The following is a 26,140-nucleotide window of genomic DNA, read 5'->3' on the forward strand; positions in this document are numbered from 1 at the left end:
AAGTCGTGTCTGACGAATTTATTGGAGTTCTATGAGGACGTGTCTAGGGCGGTGGATAGAGGAGAGCCGGTGGATGTGGTCTTTCTTGATTTTCAGAAGGCGTTTGACAAGGTGCCTCACAAGAGGTTATTACAGAAGGTTAGGGGGCATGGAGTTGGGGGTAGGGTGTTAGCGTGAATAGAGGATTGGCTGTCAAATAGGAGGCAGAGAGTGGGGGTCAATGGGTGCTATTCAGATTGGTGGTTGGTGACTAGTGGAGTGCCCCAGGGGTCGGTGCTGGGGCCTCAGCTATTCACCATTTATATAGATGATCTGGAAGAGGGAACCGAGTGTATGGTGTCGAAATTTGCTGATGACACCAAGATTGGTGGAACGGCAAATTGTGCGGAGGGTGTGGAGAGTCTGCAGAAGGATCTAGATAGGCTGGGCGAATGGGCCAAGAGCTGGCAAATGGAATTTAATGTTGGCAAATGTGAGGTTGTCCACTTTGGTAGGAATAATGGTAGGAAGGACTATTACTATCGTGGCAAAAAACTGCAGCATGCGACGGTGCAGAGGGACCTTGGGGTCCTTGTGCATGAGTCGCAAAAACCCAGCCTGCAGGTGCAGCAGGTGGTCAGGAAGGCGAATGGGATGCTGGCCTTCATAACAAGGGGGATTGAATATAGAAGTAGGGAGGTCTTGCTGCAGCTGTATAGGGCACTGGTGAGGCCGCAGCTGGAGTACTGTGTGCAGTTTTGGTCGCCGCACTTACGCAAGGATATTTTGGCCTTGGAGGGAGTGCAGAGGAGGTTTACTAGGCTGATTCTGGAGTTGAGGGGGTTGATCTATGAGGAGAGGCTGAATAAACTAGGCTTGTACTCGTTAGAGTTTAGAAGAATGAGGGGGGATCTCATTGAGACGTATAAGATGTTGAATGGGATGGATAGGATAGAGGTGGAGAGGCTCTTCCCGCTCAGAAAGGACAGTAGGACTAGAGGGCACAGCCTCAGGATAAAGGGGGGGTGGTTTAGAACGGAGTTGAGGAGGAACTTCTTCACTCAAAGGGTGGTGAATCTCTGGAATTCTCTGCCTGTTGAAGTGGTAGAGGCTGCCTCGCTAAATATATTAAAGACGCGGGTTGATAGGTTTTTGATAGGCAAGGGGATTAAGGGTTATGGGGAGAGGGCGGGAATGTGGAACTGAGACACGACAGATCAGCCATGATCTTATTGAATGGTGGGGCAGGCTCGAGGGGCTAGATGGCCTACTCCTGCTCCTATTTCTTATGTTCTTATGAGCTTGCCCCGCCATTCAATAAGATCATGGCTGATCTGTCGTGGCTCAGTTCCACATTCCCGCCCTCTCCCCATAACCCTTAATCCCCTCGCTTATCAAAAACCTATCAACCCGCGTCTTAAATATATTGAGCGAGGCAGCCTCCACCACTTCAACGGGCAGAGAATTCCAGAGATTCACCACCCTTTGAGTGAAGAAGTTCCTCCTCAACTCCGTTCTAAACCGCCCCCCCTTTATCTTGAGGCTGTGCCCTCCAGTCCTACTGTCCTTTCTGACTGGGAAGAGCCTCTCCACCTCTATCCTATCCATCCCATTCAACATCTTATACGTCTCAATGAGATCCCCCCTCATTCTTCTAAACTCTAACGAGTACAAGCCTAGTTTATTCAGCCTCTCCTCATAGTTCAACCCCCTCAACTCCGGAATCAGCCTAGTAAACCTCCTCTGCACTCCCTCCAAGGCCAAAATATCCTTGCGTAAGTGTGGCAACCAAAACTGCACACAGTACTCCAGCTGCGGCCTCACCAGTGCCCTATACAGCTGCAGCAAGACCTCCCTACTTTTATATTCAATCCCCCTCGCTATGAAGGCCAGCATCCCATTCGCCTTCCTGACCACCTGCTGCACCTGCAAGCTGGGTTTTTGCGACTCATGCACAAGGACCCCGAGGTCCCTCTGCACCGTCGCCTGCTGCAGTTTTTCGCCACGTAAGTAATAGTCCTTCCTACCATTATTCCTACCAAAGTGGACAACCTCACATTTGCCAACATTAAATTCCATTTGCCAGTTCCTGGCCCATTCGCCCAGCCTATCTAGATCCTTCTGCAGACTCTCCACACCCTCCGCACAATTTGCCGTTCCACCAATCTTGGTGTCATCAGCAAATTTCGACACCATACACTCGGTTCCCTCTTCCAGATCATCTATATAAATGGTGAATAGCTGAGGCCCCAGCACCGACCCCTGGGGCACTCCACTCGTCACCATCCACCAATCTGAATAGCACCCATTGACCCCCACTTTCTGCCTCCTATTTGACAGCCAATCCTCTATCCATGCTAACACCCTACCCCCAACTCCATGCCCCCTGACCTTCTGTAATAACCTCTTGTGAGGCACCTTGTCAAACGCCTTCTGAAAATCAAGAAAGACCACATCCACCAGCTCTCCTCTATCCACCGCCCTAGACACATCCTCATAGAGCTCCAATAAATTCGTCAGACACGACTTCCCCTTAACAAAACCGTGCTGCGTCTGCTCTACCAAACAATTCTCCTCAAGATGCCTCGCTATTTTCTCCTTGATCACGGATTCTAACATTTTTCCTACAACAGACGTTCAACTAACCGGCCTATAATTCCCCGCCTTTTGCCTGCCACCCTTCTTAAACAACGGCATAACATTAGCCGTTTTCCAATCTTCCAGCACTTCCCCGGAATCCAGCAACGTTTGGAAAATAATCACCAAGGCATCCACTATCACCTCCGCCATTTCCTTCAGAACCCGTGGATGCATTCCATCCGGTCCTGGGGACTTGTCCACAATCTCCTGAACACATTTCACAAATTCTTCCCCCTCCCTGCCCTTTTACACTATTACTTTTTATTACTATTTTATTATTCTTATCCTAGTCTTTACTGGGATAATCAAAGTTTCCCCATTATTGTTACTCTGCAGTTTCTGAATGGGGTTGCAATGTCCCTGCAAATTTATTTTATTTATATATATATGTTAACCTACAGAGAAGCATACCTATATATATATACATATATTGTTTGCCCACAGACAAGGATGCCAAAACTCTTTGAAAAATATGCAAAAAGCAAGTTCCTGTGACTATTTATTTTATTACTAATGTTGTGCATTTGAAGTGGTACATTATGAATTTCTGTCATAAAATAAATGTGTCTGGTAAGAATAGTACTGGATCATTCATAGTTGTTACTGGATTCTGTAAAAAAAATGACTCGGCTGCATTTCCTAAGCGTGGCAACAGCAATCCAACTAAATATACCTCGTCACATAAATGAAAGGGATAAGAGGATTTTATTTGTTCTGGATTGAGCAATTTGTTGCACTCTTTTTTTGGGGATCATACATCATTTAAAATTATAGCACAGAAGCAGGCTATTAAACCCATCAGAAATAAAAGGGTTGTTCACGATTAATCTTTGGGACGGCACGGTGACACAGTGGTGGACACATTGCTGCCTCACAGTGCCAGGGAGCCAGGGTCAATTCCAGCCTCGGGTGACTGTCTGTGTCGAGTTTGCACTTTCTTCCAATGTCTGCGTGGGTTTCCTCCCACAGCCCAAATATGCATGGGTTAGGTTGATTGGCTGTGCTAAATTGACCCTCGTGTCAGGAGGATTAGCGGGTAAATATGGTGGGGTGAAGGGAATAGGGCCTGGATGGGATTGTGGTCAGTAGAAACTGGATGGGCTGAATGGTCTCCTTCTGCACGGTTGAGATTCTAGGATCATATGATTCTTGGATTTGTTGTACTTTTTTGGGGTGGGGGGGGCTGCGGATTGTATATCATTGAAAATTATAGCACAGAACGAGGCCATTGAGCCCATCAGACAAAAATTGGTTGTTCAGCCTAATTTCACTCTTCCACTCTTGGGGCTAAATTTTGTCATTTTTTGGCAATGTCAGCTTCAGCAGGTGCAGTTGAGCGTAACCCACCTGCTGCCCTGCCAGCTTTCCCACCATAATCTTGAACACTTGGCTGAAAGAAACAAAGAGGCAGGCCTCATGATGGCCTGCTGGCCTCTGAATGAACCCATTCCACCAGCAACTCAGTTACTGAAAGGGCACCCTGAAGTAACAAAAGTAAAAATGGAAAACAGAATACCCATTTATATGGAATCATCACCACGATTCCCCCCAATCCCCAGCAGAGAACTACCAGGCCCTCACAATGGACCTCCCTCTACTCCCCCTCCACCATGGAACTTCCGGATCCTCACAATGAAACTCCCTCCATTCCCCCCTCACCACAGAACCCTCTGTACCTCCCCACGGACTCCCACACCTTCTCTCCACCCTAACTCCTGGCACTGTCCAAGGTGTCGAGGAGACTGCACTGTAAGCAGTGAATATTGTATACTTAATCAAAAACAATATGAGGAAATTATTACTTTGTCTCAGTGGAGCTTATCAGGCCTCGATGGTGAGGGAAGTGGAAGTAAAATGGCAGGTGTGACATCTCCTTGGCTTATATGGAAATTACTAAGGGAAGGGATCACGTTCGGGTTAGGTTGGATGGTAATAGAATGAATCAGGGTGTCTTGGAGGGCATAATCTGTTCAGAATTTTGAAAGGGGATTGCACATGGGAAGGGAAGGTGGAGATGTGTTTGGTGGTGGCATCAAGATGATGGTGCTGGAAATGGCAGACGATGATCTGTGGAACACAAATGCTGATGGGGGGGACGGTGTGAGCAAGATGAGCTCCTCATGATTCTGAGAAGTGGGGAAGGGGTGAAAAGTGAAATGCAGGAAATGGGTTGGATGTGGTCACCGGTCCTCTCACCATGGTGGAGGAAAACCCTCAGTTAAGGCAAAAAGGGACCATTTCAGAAGCAGTGGTGTAGAAGGCTGCATCATCGGAACAGATGCAAAGGAGATGGAGAAACAAATGGGACACATTTTGTTATGTACCTCAGAGATACGCAGAGACAACACACATGAGGTTCTTGCATTAACAAGAAACCTAACCCATAGGATTACTCTTCCCCAATACTGCTCTGAAATGTAATTACTGTAATCTATGTTTGCTCAACCCAACAATATTCCATTGCCACTGCATACTCTAGTATGACCTTCCTATCACTTCCATAATCACAACACATCATCCCAATCCCCAAGTTGACCCAGCCCCTAGAATCCACCTCCTCAGTCCCTTACGTCCCAACAAATCTCCACTTATCCCACAACACTGCTGCTACACCTTTCTTCCAATTAACCAACATTGTGAGGAACAGATCACCCCCCCCCTTAATATTCTTGCTTGACTCCTATCTACAATTTGCAGAATCTTCATTTGGATTCTGAACATAGAACAAGTAACAAAATTATGTAGCTAAACATGTATACAATAATAATTAAGGCCACTGATTTCTAACCTCCATGAAAATGTAAACATAATCACACAATCATTTTGGCAATTCCATAATACTGTGTAATCAAAACATGATTTAAATTATGGAACCACAATGAATCAGTGACCTTAATATTTGTACATTACATAGCACCAAACAGCTAATCCCTAATGTGCCATGTGTAACATCACAGCAAATCTGCTAGTAAAATATTAAATTATACGGATAAACTCAACTATGATGGTTACTGTAAAACAAAGCAAGAAAAAAGAACTGGAATGCATAAATGCAAACTTTGAATGTAAAGTTAAGGTAGATAATCTAGAAGATGATTCTACTGAAACTGATAAGTATTTGGAATAATCTATGAAATAAGGTCATGAAGACATGGTGGCACAGTGGTTAGCACTGTTGCCTCACAACACCAGGAACCTGGGTTCAATTCCCGGCTGTTTGGAGTTTGCACATTCTCCCCATGTCTGCATGAGTTTCTTCTGGGTGTTCTGGTTTCCTCCCACAGTCCAAAGATGTGCAAGTTAGGTACATTGGCCATTGGCCATGCTAAATTGCTCCTCAGTGTCAGGCGGACTTGCTACAGTAAATGTATGCGGTTGTGAGGATGGGACCTGGGTGGGATTGTGGTTGGTGCAGACTCAATGGGCTGAATGACCTCATTTTGCACTGTAGGGATTCTGTGATTCTCTATGACCTGCAAAGATAAAACAAAATAAGTGCTTGCAAAATGAATTTAGATGTAATAAGTTAATTAATATATAAGAGAGGTAAGCTCCAATTAGTGAAATGCCTTTTTTTCATTCTGAAATATCTCATATTATTGCACTCAGGATCAAACTCCATCATCTACAAGGTTCCAGTTACAAGCCTCGATTTAAGCGACTCTTTGCAGTTATTGAGAATGATCATGACATTTATCTTTTTGTTGTTTGCTGTCTTTTCTCCATTTCAAAACTTGTTATTTAAATAAGTTCATAAGAAATCAGAGTAGAGTTAGGCCATTCAGTCCATCGAGTCTGCTCCGCCACTCAATCATGACTGATATGCTCCTCATCCTCATTTTTCTGCTTTCTCCCCATAAGCCTTCAACCCATTACCAACTAAAAGTCTAACGCCTCCTTAAAATTACTCACTGTCCCAGCATCCACCGCCCTTTGGAGGAGTGAATTCCCTAAGACTCTTGCCCTACAATGCCCCACAACAGGAAGCATCCATTCCACGTCTACTTTATCCGTATCTTTTATCATCTTGTATATCTCAATTTGATTTCCCCTCATTCTTCTAAATTCCAGAGAGTATAGGCCTAAACTGTTCAATCTCTTTTCATACGACAAACGCCTCATCTCTGGAATCAATCTAGTGAACCCCCTCTGAACTACCTCCAACATTACATCATCTTTCCTCCAAGAAGGGGACCAAAATTGTGCATAATACTCCAGGTGCCACCTCACTAATGCCTTGTATAGTTGCAACAAAACTTCCTTCCCTTTATATTCTATTCCTTTAGCTATAAATGCCAACATTCCATCCACTTTCTTAATGATGATATTGTGGGGGAACTCATAGCCTTGATAGAGTCAAATCAAGTTGAACTAGAATAGATATCAGTAAAGATGGACTTCTGGTGCATTGCTGATTCAGAAGAGTTACATAACACTGCAGTGGAGCTATGTTATCTGGAAATAAACTATTTTTAACTTAACATTTCATTAATTTTGAATGTTGATTCAGTTTCACCACATTGGAGAAGATGCCATATTCATGCCATTGTCGACCCACTAATGATTTTGCAGCAAGTTATGAACAGGTAAAATCTTCCCCTTATTGGGACATAGCCTCAGCTCTGAATCAGTTCGATTAATAATTTAATTGATGCTCAATGTTAAAATGGAACTTGCCAATGGGAAAAATAAATTACAGGAGTACACATTAATAAATATTAATGAATTTGTTTTTGCTCTCCTGAAGGTAGGTTGCATATTGTTAGCTGTCCAAGTGATTGCTTTTATTGTGTGAGCAAGTTACACAAATATAAGCTCAAATTTAATTCCAATATCCACACACAAGTGCACTTTGCACTGAGGCTGCTGGGCAGTTTATAGGAATAGATTTTCCCACAGCTTTTGAATCTCAATTGGCCAGAGGTTGAGATCAACACCAGCATCGCCAATCCACATCAAACTAATCTACTCGCTCCATATTAACCAGGGAAAAAATCCATAACCTACTTAGGCTGCATTCATCAATTGAACATCCAGAAAATATGTTCATAATTCTGCACCACTAAATTGAATGATGATTTTTATTCTCAAATAACTGGTGGACTTTATTGTTTGTCTCCATTGTCACTACTTTATTCCTTCCAAATTATGAAAATTATAATGCTGATCCTCAAAAGAAATACTGGCCAGATTTTTGTGATAGGAATCACATTTTGACTATCCGTGCTCACCACTTTTAAGGACTAAGTCGCACAGCAACTTCCAAAATACACACATTCACAGTCAAACAGCAAAATTTACATCAGTATCTCGCCAAGACATCTGGTATTCAAGCAGTTGAAGGATGTGAAGATACAATGCTTACTCACTGGTAGCCCAATGAATATGCCAGAAAAATGAAGGCTTGTTCATTTCAAATGTAAGTAATTTGCAATAGCTTGATAATTCTCAATTACAAACAGCCTCTCTGGCACTGAAAATGTACTTGGACACATTTGGAATCATATTCTTTCAGACTTTACATATTGTTGGAGATTCAAAGGAACGCTTATGTTTTATGTCTGTTTATTGACCCCCTCTCTCTCTCTCTCTTAATCCCATCCTTCTTCCTTCTTTATTCTACTAAAGTAGATGAACAGTTATGAGTATCACAGGTAGGCTTACATTAACACTGCAATGATGTTACTATGAAGATCCCCCTAGTCGTCACATTCAGACACCTATTCGATTACACTAAGGGAGAATTTAGGATGGCCAATGCACATAACCAACAAGTCTTTTGGACTGTGGGAGTAAACCGGAGCCTCAGGAGGAAGCCCACGCAGACATGGGGAGAACATGCAGACTCTGCACAGACAGTAGCTAAAGCTGGGAATCAAACCCGAATCCCTGGCACTGTGAGGTAGCAGTGCTAACTACTGTGCGGATCTTAAAGGAAAATGTCAAAAGTGGGATTTGAACCGACAAAAGGACCAGAATTCACCAGTTTTAAACAAGGCAAGGAATCACACTCCTTGAGTTTGGTGCCTTCGGCCACTCGGCCTTTCTGACAATTTGTCCACATACTGAATTAAAAATTATACTTCCTGACTTAGACATGGTATGCTTTAGTGTGGATTCTTCAACCCCATGGGCCAAATCTCAGCCTCACTGATTCTTCAATCACATTGCTTGTCCTGTATAAACATGCCCCATATACCCTATTGAAGGGCATCAGGCAATTTTTGACACTTGATTGTTGGGCAAAAGTCCATGATAATCTGTGAGGTGCTGTAAGCGCAAGAACCGTGAGCATTTTCCAATGAGAGCACAATTCAGGTCCATTGAAAAGAATTCAGGGGACATGAATGTTACATTTTGCGCAGGCTTTAAGAAAGTAAGGCTGCATTATTCATCAGTGTCATAAATGGATACCATTGGAGTTACTGCAGAGCTAAGTGAATTGTCATATAGGCTTATTTCATTTCTGAAGTAGATTTTCCATTGCAGTTCTGCTTCAGACTTAATATGCATGCCATAATTGATGACTGTTCAGAGGTGATTAGCCAAAAGTTGTTAAATTGTGGAAAGCAGGGGTGTCTTATTGGTTTTTGCAGTTACGTGACAAGATGCACTTTTTTGCTGACCATGAATGTTGGTGAGTGTGCTGAGGATTGGATTTTAATTAGTAGTCTATTAACAAGTTCCTATAAGTGCCTGTAATAACAATATTTGTGTGATAGAATGCACTCAGAAAATGCTTATGCTGCTTTGTAAGAATTAATATTGACTTCCTAAAGGCTTATAATAAATGTAGGCTGGTAACAATAATGAATGGGTTGGACTTGCTGAGGCTGCCGTTGATGGCAAACACATTAGTTGTGAAAATTGAGATTGTTGTGATTTGTAACCTTCACCTTCAAACAAGCTGTAATATTCAGGTATCTAGTTTGAGATCACTTGAAAGAAAGGACCAAGAAAACACTTGCATTTATTCAAGCACCTGTCAAAAGCTTCAAAATGCTTCAATACACTTTTCAGCCAGTAAAATACTTTTTGGAGTCACTGATGTAATGTTGGAAAACATGAAGCAAGTTAGGGGGTGTCACGGTGGCACAGTGGTTAGTACTGCTTCCTCACAGCTCCAGGCACTCAGCTTCGATTCCGGCCTCAGGTGACTGTGTGGAGTTTGCGTATTGTCCCCGTGTCTGCATGGGTATCCTCTAGGTGCTCCGGGTTGCTCCCACACTCCAAAGAGTGTGCGAGTTAGGTTGATCTGCCGTGCTAAATTGCCCCTTAGTGTGAGGGGGATTAGCAGGGTAAATACGTGGGATTAAAAGTGTAGGGCCTTGGTGGGATTGTTGTCGGTGAAGGTTTGATGGGCTGAATGGCCTCCTTCTGCACCGTAGGGATTCTATGAAATCAGTTTATTATATTTGACAGATTTACAATGATGCAACACAGTTCAGTTCAATTATTATGGATTGAATCTTATTCTTTGTTCATATATTTAGTCTATTTAATGATGCCAACTCAGGTAGCAGAGCTCTACTGCATTAATTCCCAAGCACAATAAGGATATGAGGCATCAGATCATAGAGTCATAGAGGAATGCAGCACAGAAGAAGGCCCTTTGGCTCATCATGTCAGCACTGGTCTAAGATAAACTAACTATTGCAAACCCATTTTCTAACACTTGGCCTTGAATGCCTTGACATCGCACGTGCACATCCAAATAATACTCCTTAAATATTATGAGAGTCTCTGCCTTTCAGGCAGTGAGTTCCAGACTCCTATCATCCTTTGGTTGAAGTATTTTTTTCTTACATCCCCTCTAAATATTCTGCCCCTTAAATATTTTCCCCTGAGTCACTGATCCCTTCACCAAGGGGATAAGTTTCTTCCTATCTTCTCTACCTCTGCCACTCATAATATTATTCATTCAGTCTCCTCTGCTCAAGGAAAAAAAACTTCAGTCTATCCAATCACTCTTCATAACTAAAACTCTCCAGCCCAGGCAACATCCTGTAAATCTCCTCTGCACCCTTACCAGTGCTATCACATCCCTTCTATAATGTGCATTCGAGAACTGCACACAATACTCTCCGTGTGGCCGAACCAACATGTACGCAGTTCAAGCAAAACCTCCCTGTTCTTAAACTCTATGCCTCAGCTAATAAAGACATGTATACCACATGCCACCTTAACTGCTTTACCCACCTGTCTTGCTACCTTGTGGAGGGCATGGCTGGCAAATGTTCAGTCATTCAGCTACAGATACTGATCTCTTCTGCCCAAGGCAATGCTGTGTACCTCCATGGTGACATTGGGCGCATTTCAGACAATTTTAAACCCCAGCTACATAAGACTAACCTAATTCCAGTCTTACATACCACACCTACACAGAGTCAGTAAAAAGTTTTGGTCCTGGATTTCACAATAACAGTAGCATCAATCTGAATTGAAAATTACTTTGTACTAACATTATACTGATAGCATGGCGTAAAGAAACCTTTAAAGTATGCCAATTAGTACCTAAGTCCATCAGGCAAATCAGCCTCCCGCCCACTGACTCTGTCTACACTTCCCACTGCCTCAGGAAAGCAGCCCAACATAATCGAGGACATTCCGGACATTCTCTCTTTCAACTTCTTCTGTCGGGAAAAAGGTACAAAAGTCTGAAAACGCATACCAACCAACTCAAGAACAGCTTCTTCCTTGATGCCATCAGACTTTTGAATGGTCCTATAACATATTAAGCTGATCTTTCTCTTCGCCCTATCTGTAACTGCAACACTATGTTCTGCACCCTCTCCTTTCCTTCTCCCTTATGTACTCAATGAATGGTATGCTTTGTCTGTATCGCGTGCAAGAAGCAATACTTTTCATTGTATCCCAACACATGTGACAACAATATATCAAATCAAATCAAAGCAAAGCTACATCACTATGACTATGGAGCAGTTGTGGTGCAGATCAGTGCAATTTTTGAAGGGAATGTCAAATTATTGCAAACATTGTTAATTAAGTGATGGAAAATGAAAACATGTTTTATAAGTTTTGAGTTTTTTGAATGAAAAGTTGATTAGGTTTTAATGGTTATTTCTCTAAGATCATTATGGAAAAAAGTTAAGAGCCTCTTTGGGGGTCGGGGGGGGGGCAAGTATTGCATTTAAGTTTGCCATCTTTTTCCAACACAAACTACATGTGTATCTATTACTTCCCACAGCTAATAGTACAGAATATTTATACACATCCTTCACAACTAATTTATTGCCAATACCTAAAGAGGCAAATGATTTTTTTGATTTGATTTATTAATGTCACGTGTATTAAGGTTAAGTTTTAAGTTTATTTAGTAGTATTACAAGTTGGCTTACATTAACACTGCAGTGAAGTTACTATGAAAATCCCCTACTTGCCACACGCTGAACTCACCTGTTTGGGTACACTGAGGGAGAATTTAGCATGCCCAAGGCACCTAATCAACATGTCTTTAGGACTGTGGGAGGAAACTGGAGCACCTGGAAGAAATCCACACAGACATGGGGAGAATGTGCAGACTCTGCAGAGATAGTGACCCAAGCTGAGAATCAAACCTGGGTCCCTGGCGCCATGAGGCAGCAGTGTTAACTGCCACCGTGTACAGTGAAAAGTATTGTTTCTTGCGCAGTATACAGACAAAGTATACTGTTCATAGAGAAGGAAAGGAGAGGGTACAGAACATAGTGTTACACTCATAGCAGGGGTGTTGAGAAAGATCAACTTAATATGACGTAGATTCATTCAAAAGTCTGATGGCAACAGGGAAGGTTCTTGAGTCGTTTGGTATGTGTCGTCAGACTTTTGTACCGATGGAAGAAGCTGGAAGAGAGTATGTTCAGGGTGTGTAGGGTCCTTGGTTATGCTGGCTGCTTTTCTGAGGCAGTGGGAAGTGTAGATGGAATCAATGAATGTGAAGTTGGTTTGTGTGATGGACTGGATTATGTTCACAACACTTTGTACTTTCTTACAGTCTTGGCTGGAGCAGGAGCCGTACCAAGCTGTGGTGCAGCTGGAAGGGATGCTTTCTATGGTGCATCTGTACAAATTGGTGAAAGTCGTAAGGGACATGCTGAATTTCCTTAGCCCCCTGAGAAAGTGGAATAGAGTATCCCACAACGTACACCACTGGACTTTTCCTGCATTGTTCAGCAAGAAAAGGGTCTTTGCCTTAATCTGCTTAAATTGCAAACTGATAGTGACGTGATGAGATCAACAGTTATCCAAACACCTTCAAGAATGGTGAGACCAATGGTATATCGATGAGATTTAATGATTGAGAAATAAACAGCGAGTGATCAAGGAGGAAGGCAAATTAGTTTGGAAAATTTAACATCGAATCAGGGACAAAAAAAATAAGGAGGAGGGGAATAAAAACGGATTAAGAGAGAGGAAGCAAGATTCAGAAAAGAAAAAAATGTTCATTTAAACATTTTTCAACAACAATTCACTCCCTGACTGAATGAGACGCTAGTTTTAATTGTTCACTTTCCAAGTCGTGGAAGTTATTTAGCATTCATTTGCAATTATCCAATCAGTGAAAGCTTTTCAAAAGGTTAAAATAAAATACTGACTGAACTTTCTCTGGAAAGTTTAAAGTGCAATTAATGTGCAATTCCAGCAAATTCTTAGATATACTGGAGAGCTTAGGGCAAAATGCAATTTTTGCATCATAAATGGAGAAATGGTGTAAATCGAGATTCCGAACCCATGCGGCATATCTTAATGCCGTGAATTTGTAAATCGATTTGCACATGAACAATACCATTCATCCTTCACATGCTGTTGCACACTCAGCAAATTTTTGCCCATTGACTCAATTTCCTCTTCTTTGGTATTGGGTGCTTTCAAAATGACAAGATAGACGGCATGAAACTGTCCAACTCAGGACCATAAAATATCTGTGGAATTGGGCAGTTTTGAACCCTAGTAAGCCCAAATCCTCAAAATCCCCAACCATTGAATTGTGAACCAACTGTTCATACAATTAAAAAAAAACTCTGTCCCTCTTGTCAAAAGAAATACCAGAACCTTTTCATGCACTAATTATCTGGGCCTCTGTATTGTAACTATCTATCAAGACATAACTGTACCTTCTATGCATGGCTCTTTAAAAGCATTGCACCTCTTTATTTTTTCAATCTTATTTCTGCAAGAAATCATAAGACCATAAGATATAGGCTTATGTTTAAGTTTATTTATTAGCATCACAAGTAGGCTTACATTAACACTGCAATGAAGTTACTGTGAAAATCCTCTGGTTACCACTCCAGTGCCTGTTTGGGCACACTGAGGGAGAATTTAACATGGCCAGCTCGCCTAACCAACACGTCTTTCTGACAGTGGGAAGAAATCGAAGCACCTGGAGGAAACTCATGCAGACACAGAGAGACGGTGTGCACACTCCACACCGACAATGACCCAAGTCAGGAATTGAACTCAGGTCCCTGGTGCTGTTCGGTGGCAGTGCGAACCACTGTGCTGCCATGTGCCCTACAGGAGCAGAATTAGGCCATCTGACCCATCGAGTCTGCTCCACCATTCAATCATGGCTGATAAGTTTCCCAACTCCATTCTCCTGTCTTTTTTCATAACCTTTGATCCCCTTACCAATCAAATACCTATTTATCTCCGTGTTAAATTTGCTCAATGACCTGGCCTCCCCAGTCTTTTGTGGCCATGAATTCCATTGATTTACTTCCCCTCTGGCTGAAGAAATTTTTCCTCATTTCGGTTCTAAAGAGTTGTCCCTTTACTCTGAGGCTGTGCCCTCGGATCCAAGGATGACCCCTTAAGATTTAATCAACGCTAAAGACAGTGAAACATAAATGCAGTAAATTTATTGGCAAATATGTTGACAGTGACTCAGAAATTACTCGATCCCATGAAGCAAATAGCAAACAACTTGTATAATTAATAATACATAAATACTTGTTTAGCCGGTTTCACGAGGGGTCGAGTTGTTTCAGCCCCTTGAAATAGGATTTGAACCATTTAAACAAAACATCAAGCTGTTAATAGTTTCATACCACTTATTCATGGTATAATGGCATTTTAACAACAGCTGCTTTTATTTGGTTTTATTTCATTTCAGATTTATAAAACCCCAGTGTCTAATCCTATGTGCCAAACTCCAGTCGGATTATATATACTCTCTGTAATGGGCTTTGTGATTTACAATGGCTGTTGAAATTTGGCTGCTTAGTGATCCAAGAATTTTATAGTCTTTTATAATAATGCTGCAATAACATGATACAGCTGGTATTGTCACACATCCTTATTTCCCAATGAGCTGTTAATGAGCTCTGTTGTTTTGTGCCTAGCGCGCAAAGGATGACGTTTCTTCTTAAATTCTTTTAAGTTTGAAATGGAAACATTTTTACGTTATCTGTGCCCATCAATTCAATCACAATTATAACAATTATAACTCTTTCACTATTCCTGCGTTTTTTTTGTTCATTGTTTTGCAATATTCACCTTCTATCGAAGTATGGGCAAATAGACCACTGGTTCTATGATACTCGTGTTCATAGAATCATAGAATCCCTGCAGCACAGAAAGAGGCCATTCGGCCCACCAAGTCTGTACTGACCACAATCCAGCCCAAGCCCTATTCCAGTAACCCTACATATTTATTCTGCAAATCGTCCTGACACGAGGGTCAATTTAGCATGGCCAATCAACCTAACCTGCACATAGAAATCAGAGAATCATAGCAATGCTACAGTACAGAAAGAGGCCATTTGGCCCATTGAGTCTGCACTGACCACAATCCCACTCAGGCCCTACCTCCATATCTCTACATATTTACCCACTAATCCCTCTAACCTGCGCATCTCAGGACACTAAGGGCAATTTTAGCATGGTCAATCAACCTAACCCACACACCTTTGGACTTGTGTTCAAGTTTTACTGTTAATTTGAGGTAAAGTTGTCTTTTGAATTTGTGGCTTTGATTTCATTTTTATGATAAAACCTTATACCTCTAAATATCAATTTATTGCGTCCTGCAAAGCAGCACTGAACAATTCACGCCCGACTATTGCAAAACATTTTACTTGATCCATTGCTATTTGCCTGGAGGAAGAAACTAAATTTTATTTGCTTTCATTAGAAAGGAGGATTGAAAGGAGACGGGATCCAAAACAAAGAAGGGAATTAATAACTTACATGTAAGCACGCGAGAGCAGAACACACATAAAATTAACAAAGCCTTCAGCAAGACATAAGATTAGTCAGAGTTATCTCCTTCAAAGAGAAGGAGACGTGTGAAACAGACAGACTGACTACTAATGAATTCTGACAATTAAAACCTCTGAAAAGTCCTGGAGGAATATCTGGGTAGAAAAAGGATGGAAAATGGTGAGTGTAAGTGGAGAACAGACCATCAGATTCTGTTCAAATATATTTATTCCTGAGTCTATTCCACCATGGAAAAATGAAACGGGCATTACGGTAGGTATAGGTCATGAGGTTGAAGTTGGGGTCCTGGAGAATCTCTTCATTTATTTTGGTGAGCCTGGAGACTCTTTGGACCAACTTCGCTTGATAACCATTGCTAGAATAGATCATACATCCATCATGCAAACCAACCTCCCATCCATTGACTCCATCTACACTTCCCGCTGCTTCAGAAAAGCAGCCAGCATGACCAAGGACCTCACACATCCCAGACATGCTCTCTTCCAACTTCTTTGGTCTAGAAAAAGATACAAAACTCTCAGATCACAGACCAACCAACTCAAAAACAGCTTCTTCCCAGCTGTCATCAGACTTTTGAATGGACCTACCACATATTAACTTTTTTCTCTACACCTTAGTAACATTAGATTCTGCACCTTCTGCTTTCCTTCTCCCATATGTTTATTAGCGTCACAAGTAGGCTTACATTAACATTGCAATGAAGTTACTGTGAAAATCCCCCAGTTGTCACACTCTGGTGCCTGTCTGGGTACACTGAGGGAGAATTTCGCATGGCCAATGTATCTAACCAGCATGTCTTTCGGACTGTGGGAGGAAACCAGAGCACCCAGAGGAAACCCGCGCAGACATGGGGAGAACATGCAGACTTTTCACAGGCAGTGACCCAAACCTTCCAGATTGAAGAAAAGCAGCCAGCATAATCAAGGATCCCATGCACCCTGGACATGCTCTCTTCCACCTTCTTCCGTCGGGTGAAAGGTACAAAAATTTGAGAATATGTCCGTATCAAGAACAGCTCCTTCCCTGCTGCCATTGAACTTTTGAATAGACCGACGTCTTATTAAGTTGATCTTTCTTTACACCTTAGCTTTGACTGTAACACTAAATTCTGCACCCTCTCCTTTCCTTCTCTATGTATAGTATGCTTTGTCTACATAGCATGCAAGAAATGATATTTTTCACTTTATAATACATGTAACAACAATAAATCAAATCAAATCAGTCTTCAGGCAGGAAATTCCCTTCTCTCCTCAGATAGGGGGTGGAATTTTAAGTGTGGCATGCATTCCTTATGGTGTAACATTGGAACAGAAGTAGGCCATTCAGCTTGTTGAGCCTGCTTTACCATTCAATGCAATCATGGTCGATCAGACACTATAGTGCCTTTTACGTACACCAGATAGGATTTACCACCCAACCCACCATAAGCAGCCCACCATTAGCTGGTGGCAGAATCTTCTAGTCCCACTGTTGTCAATAGGGTTTCCTGTTGTCTGAACCCCTTGCCGCCATGAAACGCACAGTGGAGGGGGAGGGGGAATGCCATGGGTGGGACTGGAAGATTCCACCGGCATAGACAGCTGGAACAGTCCGCTACTATCTCCATAACTCCTGTAGCTATTGTTAATGAGAAATCTCAATCTTAAGCACACTCAATGACTGAGCTTCCCTGTTGAGTAGAGAATCCCAAAGATTCACAACCAAAGAAATTTCTCCTCATCTTGTTCTGAAGTCCCAACCCACCCCCCCCCCCCTTATTTTGAAATTGTTTCCTCTGTTTCTAGTAACCGGCACTGCACATCGCTTCCACTCTCCTGCTCTTGCCCATTTCCGACAGATTTTGGATAATAACCAAAGTATTGGTGACATGCATGGAAAACATGCAGTGGGGGAGGGATTTCATTGGTGAAAGCAACCATCAATTGACAATATTGTAGACATGGGTGAGCTATAAGAGCCTCCTGGACAGAAAAAGAGGCCTTGCATCATGGCCACAAACATTCTGCCAAAGGCGAGCAATTGTCTTCTACAATGCCTTCCTTGGATAGCTGCATCCTAACCAGCCTGCCCTCTTTGATGCTGCCTGCTGCTGTGATCGTTCTGGACTATCAACAGCCTTCATTTGGTATTTCCTCTTCTACTCTGAAAACTGCAGGAAAATTAAGTAAGAAACATCTGTATACAAGCAATTGAACAATGTGACAAAGGCAAACAGTGCTATGAGAATATGTCTGTCCGTGGACTTCACCTACTAAACTGAGGGCCAGTGAGATTTTTCATTCCTTCCATTGCCCATGAACCAATCTCCACCCACCATACCCAGAATGCTGGGCCCTGACTTCCTCATTTCCTCACTGTCTCTGACCCAGTTACAGAAGGCTGTCAGGGCTGAAAGGGTTCATGTGCGGGACTAATCTTTGGGGTGGCACGGTGGCACAGTTATTTCATTCATGAGGTTTGCGTGGCACACAGTTCATGCTCAATTTAAGGTAGCACACCACCAGTTGGATTTTTGCAGCAGTATCTGTGACCAGCGGTTTTCTTTGCTGTGTTCTGTGACAGAGAAGCAGGAGAATCCTGGCTTTCATGGAGGCATGGGACCAACAGGGACATTTCATGTTGAGGGCAGGGTATGTGGAGTGAGGTCTGTTATATGCTGGTTGTGACTGCTGAAGGATCAGTTACAGAGATATAGGGATGTCTGAACAAGTGCCAGGGACTCAGGTTTAATTCCCGGTTTGGGTCACTGTCTGTGTGGGGTTTGCATGTTCTCCCCATGTGTGCGTGGGTTTCCTCCGTGTGCTCCAGTTTCCTCCCACAATCTGAAAGACATGTTGGTTAGGTGCATTGGCCATATAAACTTTGCCCTCAGTGTACTTGAATGGGCACCGGAGTGTGGAGACTAGGAGGTTTTCACAGTAATTTCATTGCAGTATTGATGCACTATATATATGCATATATATATGCAATATATATGCCTCCTTGTGACAGTAATAAATAATCTTTAAGAGGCTAGAAGGAGAAAGTTCATGGTTTAGACTGAGATTCCAGTAAGTCTGTAAATAATTATGTACTTACAAGCAGGCAGATATTGTTCAGACATCCCTATATCTCTGTAACTGATCCTTTGGCAGTCACAACCAGCAAAGAACAAACCTCAATCCACATACCCTGCCCTCAACCTGAAATGTCCTTATTGGTCCCACACCTCCAATGAAAGCCAGTATTCTCCTGCTTCTCTCTCACAGAACTCAGCAAAGAAAACTGCTGATCACAGATACAGCTCAGAAATCCAACTGGTGATGTGCTACCTTTAAGTAAGCATGAACTGTGTGCCACGCAACCCTCATACATGAAATAACTCTCAGAGGGTGGTGCCCTTTCACAAAAATCCCTTTATTTACAAAGTTATCTCAACACTGAAAGAGTGCTTCAGGTACATGGTCAGAATCTGGAGTGTCAGTAGACCTGACACTCCCATGTATATATACAGGTGAGCTCCCTGATTGGGCAGGCAGTTTTGACCTCCATCAAGGGAGCTCATGCTCTATCTCATGGGCCGTGTCAAAGTTATTACAATGCACTGTTGGCTTTAACTTAAACATAAAACATAATTATAAAAGTTTCCTGCTGATTAATATGTATAATATTACAAGTAGGAGCCCAGGCTTGGCCAATGTGAGGCAAAATATGCCACAACCACACCGCTGACTTATTCTTGCCATCAGGAAATTGGAATTTTGGCTCCAGCCTAATTCAGCCACCCCGGCATGTTGTGGTTCCCGCACTTGCGGGCCCCACAAGCATTGACTTTGTCTGGATTTGTTTACGTTCCTTTCTCCAGCAGCTCCCAATGGACACAAACTAATTTGTTAAATTGAGGCCTTTCGTTCATTGTCTCACAATTTCCAGATTTTTCCATTCAGGTCTATTTGTCCCTCGGAATGCATGTTGCCTCACTTACTGCCTACTTCCTTTGTAGTCAAAACACATAACAGACCATGTTTTTTTAATTAATTGGAGACTGAATGGCAAACTGGGTCAATAATGCTGTCCTTTCATCTCTGCGATCTGAATTTGAATCCAGTCCAGGCTCACAGAATGGGGAGTTCTTCTTTACGTGGCAGCTGGAAACTTCTAAATAAAATTCCTATGGACAATCTCGTCCAGTACCTAATGGTTTGAATTCACACCAGAAAAAAAACTGTTTACAATTTGGCACCAGTTGGTACTAATTAAAAATCTCATTCAAATGGGATAGCAGGAGCAGGAGAAAGCAATGCCACCCTGGCAGAATAAGAAATAAAGTAATTTTCAGCCTGGTCTTTGGATGCACTGTTGCAACAGAGTAAATAGAACTCTACGCTGTGTCTGGTTAAGCTAGACCTGGCTTACCAGTGTTAAAAGCGAGAAAAATAATTACATTCCCAGGCATTAGTATGCCTAAGATTGCAACATGAAAAAGCACTGAACAGAGTTACATTATTGTTGAAACTTTAAATATGAATGTATGCCCTCTTTTAATTTTTACGATTTTAAATTTCTATAAAATCTTCACTTGGAATGCAATGGTTTTATTATGGACTTAGAAACATGACTTGTGTGTTGATGGTTCTGTTAAAGGACTACTAAAATACAATGTCCTGACAGGTGTTTTATTCTACATTGGTCTTTCACTATTGATAATAAAGAAAGGGAATTTATGTATTTATATAGTGTTTATCACAATCGCAAATATCTCCAAATGCTTGACAGCCAATAAGGCACTACTGAGGTGTAGTCACATTATAATGTGGGAAATATGACAGACAATTTTGCATTAAAGCTTCTATGAAGTGGCTTGGGATATCTTTCCTGTAACTTCAAGGCTGTATATAAACAAAATTTATGAGAGCTGAATGAATTATTTGCAACAGAGCAAATAACATTGCAGTTTAATTCAGTAAACCCAAGTTGTCCCCATGAAATTTTCTTCCGCACAGACGACCAAAACTGAGATACTCTGTGAGGCTGGCATTGTAACAGAACACTGTTTGCGTTAAAGATCAGGATGCTGCAAATACATTTGCTATTCTGTTGGGAAACAATGCTTCGTCTGTCAGCCAATGCGAAGTCACCCAGTGTCACTACAAGGAGAATGGCGCAGTTGTGCTTTGGTGTCGTGTATTGAAACACCATTTTATGCTTTATCAGTGCAATCTCCTTAGTCACAGTTACCCAAATCTTTCAAGACTCAGTCAGATTTATGCCTAAATGAAGAGTCTGAATTACAATTGTTTTAACAAGTTGTTGTTCAGTCATTCATTGTTGAGCTGATAACGATTACGAGATTGAAGGGTGCCAAACGCGAACATTCATGGTGGCAGTTTTTTTTTGCCTTGTAAAGCTGTCACCATCATTATTCGGGAGACATTTTTCAAACACTGGTACTTATTCCCATTTGCTGATTAGTTAACTTTCTAATTTAGTTGCAATAAAAATGTCACGGTTACTCTTCAACTGCATCTGCTAACACTGATTTAAAGTGGCATAGTCAAAGTTTGGGAATTTTGCCTACTGGCTTATTTCCAAAATCAGCTTTTGCGACACAGTAATCCCTGATTGCTGGCAGGGAACAGAGATTCCAAAATGCAACGCAGTTAAAATGTTGTTTTGTAGATTTAAAATGCATCATGTTGAGTTATGACAATGTAAAGCTTTGACACCAAGTTACTTGTTGTGCTTTATAAACGAACAACATATTTGCTTTCACAATTAGAATGACTCTATTTTGATCTATTTTTGGATTTTCATACAAAAATTATTGGCTGCTAATGATGCTTGTAATGTAACTGTTTTTATTTGCGATATCCATATTTTTCCAATTCTGTTCTTTCCCTTCTTTAGTTCCAATCCACAATGATTCTGACCTCTTTTGGGGAGAATTTAACCAATAAAAGGATGGGTTTGCATTGCGGGGCGGGGGGGGGCTAGAATTTAAGTTTAGGCTTATTTATTCGTATCACAAGTAGGCTTGCATTAACACTGCAATGAAGTTACAATTAAAATCCCCCAGTCACCACACTCTGGCATCTGTTTGGGTACACTGAGGAGATTTTAGTATGGCCAATGGCCATGGCTAACCAGCACGTCTTTCGGACTGTGGGAGGAAACTGGAGCACCCGGGGGAAACCCACGCAGACACGGGAAGAATGTGCAAACTCCACACGCACAATGATCCAAGCCAGGAATCGAACCTGGGTACCTGGCGCTGTAAAGCAGTACTGCTAACCACTGTGCCACCCAAGGTCAGATTTCCAACAAAACAGACCCATTTCCGACTTTAACAGAGGGCAAATGATAGGCCGTCAGACCAGCCGAAATAAAAACAGAAAATGCTGGATAAACTCAATATGTCTGGCAGCGTCTGTGGAGAGAGAAGCAGAGTTTCGAGTCTAGGTGAACCTTCTACAGAATCTGAATCTGGAGGCTGAGGCCACAAGCTTCAGTATTATTCAGATTTTTAATTTCAATTTTGGTCAAGCCAGATCCCTCAGGTAACAGGAAACCCAATAGTTACGCCCAGTTCAGGACTTTGTGAACTTGGGAGTTGACTGCCTTTACATCTCCCTCCCGTGTGAGGAACCCGCACAATCAGACATATCCGCCCCACCCTCCTGCACCATCCGTAGCCCTCTGATTTTTGCCTCCATCACTCCCGATTCACCTGACCTTCGATTTCCTACACCAGGCCCCTCACCTCCAACTCAAGGCCTCCAATCCCCTTTCCACCACCATCTCCCCACTGAGGCCTCTGGCCTCTGCCTTGAAACCTGGGATCCAAGCATCGGCAGGCAGCCCAGATGAACAACAACTGCCACCCTCCAGTAGTTGACCCAGGGTCAGCCATACTCTTATATTGTGTAAATGATCATTTTCAGATTTACATCTTCAACATGGGCAAGTTGCCGATGTTTACCTCATGTCCAAGAGAGATAGTGGGTAGAATTCCGATAATTGTCTCCCCACAGGAATCAGAGATCCTCACGCCATTTTTGCCCAGTGTTAAACACTTAGAATACATCAGGTTCCTCTTCAATCAGCTCCCCTTGGAGAGCAAAAAGACCACTCCTGTTGGTTAGTCAAACAATGACTGGCAGTGCCATTGGGAGCAGTAGATGGTGGGGTAATACTCTGAGGCCTTCACCAGGCATCATTGCTGGATCCCTGAGACAGGTTAATGGGGCGAATTGGGATTGGATGGTTACAGAGAAGAAGTGGTCTATCTGTGTGAGCGAGGTGGTTGGATACAAGGACATGGAGATGGCTTTGAATGGCCATAACATAACTTTTCCCCCACTTCCTATTGCCAGGCCCTTCGATTGAGTACTGAGTGTTTGTCAACGAGGGGCTTCATTGTAGGCTGTTGGCAAACCCAGCAAGATTTTGCTCAGCCTTTGGGAGACACGAGAGACCCATGCAAGAGTCCCAATAACTTGCTAAGCCACCATTAAATTCCAATAGCCTCAGGAATAATTGGCTTCAAACGGTTTGTTAACAATTCTAATTGACATCCAAAGATGTGCAGCTTAGGTTTATTGACCATGCTAAAGTGCCCCTTCATGTCAGAGGGATTAGCAGGGTAAATACATGAGCTTATAGGGGTTGGGTGGGACTGGGGACTGTTGTCAATGCAGGCTCAATGGGCTGAATGGCCTCCTTCTGTGCTGAAGGGATTCTATCATCTTGCTGTTACTGGGTCAGATTCCCATGTCAGGCCTTACTGGACTCCCACTAAATTGGGGGACAGTTGTCCCACTGCCAGGAACTAGAAACAGGCACTGGCACCTGATTCTTCTCCCCCATAACCTAGCCCCACCTGCCCTCCATCCCTACCCACCCCGCCATCACCATTCAAACAAGCTCCATTAAACCCTAACTATCGAGTGGAGGTGGAGGTAGGACACTTTCAGATTAGAATTGAAGTAGATTTAATTCAGCTTACTCAAGCACAATTTCTAGTCATGAATTATAGAATGATGCTTTCAATCTACAAAAGAATATTGCCTTCCCAGCACTTTTGTTGCTAAATAGAATGGAAAAGGGGAAGAGACCTATAATAAGATTAAGAAATAAACCATTCTGAATGTATATCTGCACATTTGGAAGCGAGATTCAATTGTTTGCAGTATCAGTTACAAAGAGTGGCAGGTGAGAGAAAATATTATAAACCTGTCTTGAGATATTCTCTCTCCGCAGATGCTGTCAGATCTGCTGAGATTTCTCTGCATTTTCTGTTTTTGTTTCTTGTCACTTGGATTACTTTACTTTATTATATGATCACTTTGCAGCTGTGATACCCTCACAGTTGCCCAACACAGTGTTTAGCACTGCTGCCCCACAGTGCCAGGGACCCGGGTTTGATTCCCGGCTTTGGTCACTGCCTGTGTGGAGTCTGCACTCTCTCCTCATGGGTTTCCTTTGTATGTTCCAATTTCCTCCCACAGTCCGAAAGATGTGCAGGTTAGGTGGATTGACCATGCTAAATTCTCCCTCAGTGTACCTGAATAGGTGCTGAAATATGGCGACTGGGGAATTTGTCACAGTAACTTCATTGCAGTGTGTGTGTAAGCCTACTTGTGACACTAATAAATAAACGTTAACTATATTACTGCTGCGTAACTTGTCCATTTCCAATTATCTCTTGCTCCATGCTTCTAATTAAAATACAGATAATTGTTGGATCAGGTTTGCAACAAGGTTGTGAATTTTTCTAATTTCTGCAGAGGACTTCAACCTTTTGTCAGTTTGTGTAGAAATATCATGATCAGATTGGGCAGCTTGGGATTTATGAGTCACGCATCAGAATGATTGCACAGAGAGGTTTAATTGTCCATTCCTGTCTGAATGTTTCAATACATTATTTAAAAAAATACATGTATCACACCTCCATTATACCCGTGAATGTGTGTAGTTCAGCCATTAAGCACTTTCAATCCAAATTGCTCACTGTAACAAAGATTTAGGAGCTTATATTTAATGCATTTTAAGCCATTTCCCTTCCTATTAGAAACTTATCAAAGCAAACATTTTAATCCATTTATCAGTTAGCTATTCTATTCTGGGAATAGTCACAATGATCCGATTCCCCTTAAAAAACTGGGGCTGTGAAATGAATAAAATAATTCTAGTGGCAAAATCTTAGGAGTGACCTCCCGACCACACTGATTAGCCCAGCTGCCTCACAGCGCCAGGGATCCGGGTTCGATTCCCAGCTTGGGTCACTGTCTGTGTGGAGCCTGCATGTTCTCCCCATGTCTGCATGGCTTTCCTCTGGGTGCCCTGGTTTCCTCTCACAGTCCAAAAGACTTGTTGGTTAGGTGCACTAGCCATGCTAAATTCTCATTCGGGGTACCCCCAAACAGTGTGGCATCCACAAGATTTTCACAGTAACTTAATTGCACTGTTAATGTAAACCTACTTGTGACACTAAGAAATTATCTTTAAAATGTGCTTGGCTTAAAGAGAATACAGAGAATATAGAAGCTATTACACTCAACATTTTTATACAAATTTACTATTATTGAACAGAACACGAGGGAACAGGTGGAACAGATATTTTTTCTTAACCTTCCTCCATCTCCCAAAATGAAATACTTAAAGAATTTTATTTTAATTCATTCTTAACTTCTACCCATTTCAAGTTATATTTTTCAAATCCCTCATGGCACCAAAGTTAGCCCATAGATCAGTGTGCTCATTGCAGACATAAGCCTCGATTTTGGTGGAGCTGTGGAGATTATACGGTGCAAGGAAAAGGATGGATGGACACCAAATCTTGAAGTCCAACCTAGATATCAGGCAGAACTCATTCTTGACCCAGGACTTGGGCGAGGGGGTTGGGGAGGTGGGTGTGAGTAATGTGGACAGAACATGACTCACACATGAGGGGAACCCAGGCTCATCATCACACATTCATTCATGTGATGTGGACATCAGTGGCTAAGCCAGCATTTATTTCTCATCTATAATTATCTTTGAGAAGGTGGTGATCAGCTGCCTTCTTGAACGGCGATAGTCCAAGTAATTTAGGTGCATCCACTGTGCTGTTAGAGAGGGAGTTCCATGATTTTGACTCATTGATAGTGCAGGAATAATGATATAGTTCCGAGTCAGATGATGTGCAACCTGGAGGGGAACTTACAGAAGATTCTGGCCTTACCCCACAATGTGAGTGTTAAGAATTTTACATTAGACATAAATGATCCTGAAAGGCAAATAAGCTATGTATTACTGTTCAGATATCAAATTATTTCAA

The sequence above is a fragment of the Carcharhinus amblyrhynchos genome, chromosome 29, assembly GCF_965287045.1.
Source record: "Carcharhinus amblyrhynchos chromosome 29, sCarAmb.v2.hapA, whole genome shotgun sequence".
Classification (NCBI taxonomy): domain Eukaryota; kingdom Metazoa; phylum Chordata; class Chondrichthyes; order Carcharhiniformes; family Carcharhinidae; genus Carcharhinus; species Carcharhinus amblyrhynchos.